We start from the raw sequence: 6665 nt of genomic DNA, 5'->3' as shown, positions 1-6665 counted from the left end.
GCTTCTTTCCATTTTTGCCCCCACAGTAATTTTTGTGTTGGCGTTAAAATCATCGCGGCTATCTGACGGCAATCGTACGGCACCAACAAGTGACCAGTCATAACATTTTCTAACAATGACTGAGTAAATGGTGCGTGTAATCCATATGTAGTCACAGTCTTTCTCAACTCTTTAATTAGGTCCCAGTGGAAGGCATTATATTCATTTTGACCGTTGGGTCGCACCTGCACCGGGAAAGCCATTCCTACCGGGTCCCCGTCCTTTAGCGCTTCCCGGCGCACCAGCTCCCATCGTTCCCGCGGGTCGAAAGCTCGGGCCCCCAGGGAGGCATTATCGGGGGCAGGCAAGGCGGGAGTCGAGGGGGTCAGCGGGGAGGGGCTCTGCGGCGGCGGTCCACGGCCCTCTTCCTTGTCATCCCCCGGGTCTATCAAATTGCACTGCTCTGGTGACCTTGCAGGCTCTGATCTCAGTTTGGCTGCTGTTATTGCCTGGGCAGCGGCGTTCTGTACTTTCTTTTCTGCCTGCCACGCTCTTAAAGTCTCTGTCACCAGCCGCCACGTAGTCATCACCTCAGCAGCATTAGTATCCCCACGGGACACTGCTTCCCAGATTTTTTCCCCCGCTTGGTCCCAAGTTTTTACATCAAATACTGTAGAAGCCATTGAGGGGAGCCCTTGTTTTCGCAAAATTTTCAATAATAGCTTTATCTTAAACGGATCATATTTTACTCCCCTTTCTATTAGGAGTTCCTTTAGTAGTTTCACTATAGCCTCTTCCTCTGCCGAAAGGCTAGCTCCCATGATTAATGCCCAGCCGCTCACCTGTCCTCCAGGTGCTGTCCCAGGGTTGAAGCTGCAGTCCAGCTGCGAGCTTGATCCGTTCTGCTGGGTTCCATTCAGACGCTCGTACAGCGCTGCTCCTTCCTGATCACGTCGGGGTCACCAATTGAAGGGATGAAAGACACGGACTCCTGATAGCTCTTCAACAGCAGGACCTTTATTGCCATTTTTCACCACTACATATACTTTCCCCGTAGCCCCACACGCTGTCCATGCGCCCGAATCTGTCTTACAATTGGTTAGAGACCCTCAGACACGCGCCTTGAGCCAGCCAGCAATTGGCCACTGCCCAAAACTCATCTTTAACACTGTAGCCAATTTACTTTATCTCGTCCTTGCTCGAGTTTTTGGTTCTACCGCTGTTTTCCTCGTTATCTGTAGCTCAGGGATGTGTGAAACAGCACGAAGCCACCTGCGAATTCCTTTCCCATAAAACAGCACAAAGCTCCCTGCGAATTCTTCTCCCACAGCATCCTACCAGCTACTAGGAGGAAAATTAACTCTGTCCTAAATGAAATTAGGACATATATCCACCCCTTATTCCATACCATTTATGTCATGTTCAGGTTACACTCTTTCCAATACATTCTAATTAATCACTATTTTCATCTATGCTATATAGTAATCACGGCAGTGATGACATACAGTATTAGATAATAATTAACATACTACAATTCAACTCATGGGCTATTCTCACCCAGTATTAAATCCCCTTGAGGTACACACCGGACCTCCCCATTCTTTTGCATTACCCACCAAGTGCATCCAGGTCCCTGAGCAAAAGCAATTCCACGAATGGGTTTGCCTCTTCCTGAGGCAGGAGTAGCCCAGACTGTTTTACCCAGCATGTTTCTTACGTGCACTACAGGAACTTTATCCCCTTTTACAGTGCGTAACAGGTTTGATTGGGCAGGTCCAGCTCGGCTGGCAGATCCCCTAGTATTGACTAACCAGGTGGCCTTTGCCAAATGCGTATCCCAATGTTTGAATGTCCCAGCACCCATTGCTTTCAGTGTAGTCTTTAACAGTCCATTGTATCGCTCAACTTTCCCGGAGGCTGGTGCATGATAGGGGATGTGATACACCCACTCAATGCCATGTTCCTTGGCCCAAGTGTCTATAAGGTTGTTTCGGAAATGAGTCCCGTTGTCTGACTCAATCCTTTCTGGGGTGCCATGTCATCATAGGACTTGCTTTTCAAGGCCCAGGATAGTGTTCCGGGCGGTGGCATGGGGCACAGGATATGTTTCCAGCCATCCGGTGGTTGCTTCCACCATTGTAAGTACATGGCGCTTGCCGTTGCGGATTTGAGGGAGTGTGATGTAATCAATCTGCCAGGCCTCTCCATATTTATATTTCAGCCATCGTCCTCCATACCAAAGAGGTTTTGACAGTTTGGCTTGCTTGATTGCAGCACATGTTTCACAATCATGAATAACCTGTGCTATAGTGTCCATGGTCAGGTCCACCCCTCGATCACGAGCCCATCTGTATGTTGCATCTCTACCTTGATGGCCTGAGGTGTCATGGGCCCATCGGGCTATAAATAATTCACCCTTCTGTTGCCAGTCCACGTCCACCCGAGCCACTTCAATCTTAGCAGCCTGATCCACCTGCTGGTTGTTTTGATGTTCTTCAGTAGCCCGATTCTTGGGCACATGAGCATCTACATGGCGTACCTTTACAACCAGGTTCTCTACCCGGGCAGCAATATCTTGCCACAATGCCGCAGCCCAGATGGGCTTGCCCCTACGCTGCCAGTTGTTCTGCTTCCATTGCTGTAACCACCCCCACAGGGCATTTGCTACCATCCATGAATCAGTATAGAGATAGAGAACTGGCCACTTTTCTCGTTCAGCAATATCTAAAGCCAGCTGAATGGCTTTCACTTCTGCAAACTGACTCGATTCACCTTCTCCCTCAGCAGCTTCTGCAACTCGTCGTGTAGGACTCCATACAGCAGCTTTCCATCTCCGATGCTTTCCCACAATACGACAGGACCCAACAGTGAACAAGGCATATTTCTTCTCATTTTCCGGTAGCTTGTTGTACAGTGGGGCTTCTTCAGCACGGACCACCTCCTCCTCTGATGATATCCCAAAGTATTTGCCTTCTGGCCAGTCCATAATCACCTCCATGATTCCTGGGCGACTGGGGTTTCATATCTGAGCTCGCTGAGTAATCAGTGCAACCCACTTGCTCCATGTAGCATCAGTTGCATGATGTGTAGAGGGGACCCTTCCTTTGAACATCCAGCCCAGTAACGGCAGTTGGGGTGCAGGGGGAGGAGCTGCGCTTCAGTACCGACCACTTCCGAAGCAGATCGAACTCCTTCATATGCTGCCAATATCTCCTTTTCGGTTGGGGTGTAGGGGACCTCAGATCCTCTGTATCCCCGACTCCAAAACCCTAGGGGTCGACCTCGAGTTTCCCCAGGCTCTTTCTGCCAGAGGCTCCAGGTGGGGCCATTCTCCCCAGCTGCAGTGTAGAGCATGTTCTTTACATCTGGTCCTGTTCGGACTGGCCCAAGGGCTACTGCATGAACTGTTTCCTGCTTAATTTGTTCAAAGGCTTGTCGTTGCTCAGGGCCCCATTCAAAAGCATTCTTCTTACGGGTTACTTGGTAGAGCGGGTTTACAATCAGACTGTAATTTGGAATGTGCATTCTCCAAAACCCCACGACACCTAGGAAAGTTTGTGTTTCTTTTTTGCTAGTTGGTGGAGACATAGCTGTTACTTTGTTGATGACATCCATTGGGATTTGACGACGTCCATCTTGCCATTTTCTTCCTAAAAACTGGATCTCTCGTGCAGGTCCTTTGACTTTATTTTGTTTTATGGCAAAACCGGCCTTCAGAAGGATTTGGACTATTTTCTTCCCTTTCTCGAAAAATTCCTCTGCAGTGTCACCCCACACAATGATGTCATCGATGTACTGCAGGTGTTCAGGAGCTTCCCCCTGCTCCAGCGCAGACTGGATCAGTCCATGGCAAATGGTAGGGCTGTGTTTCCACCCCTGGGGCAGCCGATTCCAAGTATATTGGACTCCCCTCCAAGTGAAAGCAAACTGTGGCCTGCACTGTGCTGCTAGAGGGATGGAGAAAAATGCATTAGCGATATCAATTGTGGCGTACCACTTGGCTGCCTTTGATTCCAGTTCATACTGGAGTTCTAGCATGTCCGGCACTGCAGCACTCAGCGGTGGCGTGACTTCGTTCAGGCCACGATAGTCCACTGTTAGTCTCCACTCACCATTAGACTTCCGCACTGGCCATATGGGACTATTAAAAGGTGAATGAGTCTTGCTGATCACTCCTTGGCTCTCCAGTTGACGAATTAGCTTATGGATGGGAATCAGGGAGTCTCGGTTGGTGCGATATTGCCGCCGGTGCACAGTTGTGGTAGCGATCGGCACTTGCTGTTCTTCAACCCTCAGCAACCCCACAACAGAAGGGTCCTCCGAGAGACCAGGCAAGGTAGACAACTGTTTAATGTCCTCTGTCTCCAAAGCAGCTATGCCAAAAGCCCAGCGGAACCCTTTTGGGTCCTTGAAATATCCTCTTCTAAGATAGTCTATGCCAAGGATGCACGGAGCATCTGGGCCAGTCACAATACGGTGCTTTTGCCACTCATTTCCGGTTAGACTCACTTCAGCCTCCAATACAGTTAACTGCTGGGATCCCCCAGTCACACCATAAATACAGATGGGCTCTGGCCCTTTGTAGCTTGATGGCATTACAGTACACTGTGCACCGGTGTCTACTAAAGCCTTATATTTCTGTGCGTCTGACGTGCCAGGCCATCGAATCCACACAGTCTAATAAACTCGATTGTCCCTTTCCTCCCCCTGGCTGGAGGCAGGGCCCCTCTAGTCCTGGTCAGAATCTTCGTTTCTGTATTTAAAGGACTGCCTGCTTTAAGTTGGAGCAGCAAGCTTTTCAGAGAACCCCTTTTTCCCGATTGTTTTCTTTTGCAACTCACGTACCTGTGCCTCTAGGGTCACGGTAGATTTTCCATCCCATTTTCTCATGTCCTGTCCATGGTCACGTAGGTAAAACCACAGGGTGGCGCAGGGTGTGTACCCACCATATTGTCTTCCTTACATGGATGAATGCTTACCCCTAATAGCTGAGACACTGGTTTGTACAGGTGGGGAGGAAAATAAACTCTCTTTAAGTTGGTGGACGTCTTCAGAAAGTTTCTCCAAAGTATTCTCTTTTAGTTGGTGGACACTGGCTCGTTCAGGTGGGGGGGGAAATAAGTTCTCTTCAAGTTGGTGGAACTCTTCAGAAAGTTTCTCCACAGCCGAGACGCAGGCCTGTAGGGAAGAGGAGAGACTTTCTTCGTACTGCCAGAGTTGTTTAACCACTTCATCCACTGTGGGTTCCTCATCCTCTTTCCAGGCCATTACTGCCAATGAGCTGGCATATGATGATGGTGCACTCTGTACAAACTTCCGCCACATGGGTGGTGTACACTGGACTTCATCTGGATCTGTGGATATTTGTCCCTCGTCTAGGTCCTTATAAATCACCTCCCGTACGGCTAATTCCCTCAGGTACTGGATTCCCTTCTCCATGGTGGTCCATTTGCCTGGTAGACATACAAGTTCTTCCTTGAAGGGATACCTTTCCTTCACAGCTGACAGGAGACGCCTCCAGAGGCTGTGAGATCGTGCTCCATCTCCAATTGCTTTGTCAATGCCTGCATCTCTAGCAAGGGATCCCAGCCGCCTGGCTTCCCTGCCCTCTAATTCCACACAATTGGCTCCGGTGTCCCAGCACCGGAGCAGCCAGGTGACAAGCTGCTCACCTATGCAGCAACCAAAATCTTTTCGCACATCTCGTAGCTCACGCTGGTATAGGGTTCGGGTAGTTACTGTTGATTTTTCAACATCCTCATCCTCATCTTCATTCTCCTGCACTTCTGATGGCCCAGCCTCGTCTTCGCTATGCCCAGACTTAGCAGAAGACTGTCTGCGTTCTAAACGACCTGAGCCTCTATACCATTTTTTCACCTTGTCTACAGGGGCAACTTGCACTGCTACAGCTCGTTTCTCTGACCCAGACACAGGGTCTGCCACAGGGGTTGGAATACCCCCTGCGGGGTCAACTTGCACTGCTACAGCTCGTTTCTCTAACCCAGACACAGGGTCTGCCACAGGGGTTGGAATACCCTCTGCGGGGTCAACTTGCACTGCTACAGCTCGTTTCTCTGACCCAGACAAAGGAGTGGGAGCAGCTGCAGGAGCTGGAGCAGCTGCAGGAGCTGGAGTGGCTGCAGGAGCTGGAGCGGCTGCAGGGTCTGTCACTTGGTTGCTAGTAGCATCAATTGCAGCTCGATAGACACAGTCCAGGCCCCAGCACGCTACAGTGATTTGTGTCACTTTGGAACTGCCAGAGTCATGACACCTTTTTTTCAAGCATTCTGCCAGCTTTTTAGGATTTTGCAGTTGTTCAGGGGGTGAATGTCCAAAACACTGGAGGTGACCACTGCTCTAGAAACCTGCCCATATCCTCCCACACTCCCTGCCACTCGCAACTATCCCGCCTCAAGACAGATCTCTGGATGAGATTCCTAAGTAGTTGTTTAACCTTAAACAAAACCTGAAGCACATTCGGGAGACATAACAACAAGAACGTGCTGGTCTGAACATCCCAAGGATATTCAACATCTTGGAGAACTATTGTAACAAGCTCGGGGGATAAGAGGGTGGTGAAGGAGAATAGGAGAGCGAACAAGTAGGAAAAAATATCTTCCCCTGTCCCTTCCACAGATTGGCTCCCTGACAAAAACAGGCAATAGGTGTAATTGCTAATAGTTTCC

This window comes from Anser anser, assembly GCF_964211835.1.
Source record: "Anser anser genome assembly, chromosome: W".
NCBI lineage: Eukaryota > Metazoa > Chordata > Aves > Anseriformes > Anatidae > Anser > Anser anser.
The sequence above is the reverse complement of the archived record's forward strand: the minus strand, read 5'-3'. Positions refer to the sequence as shown.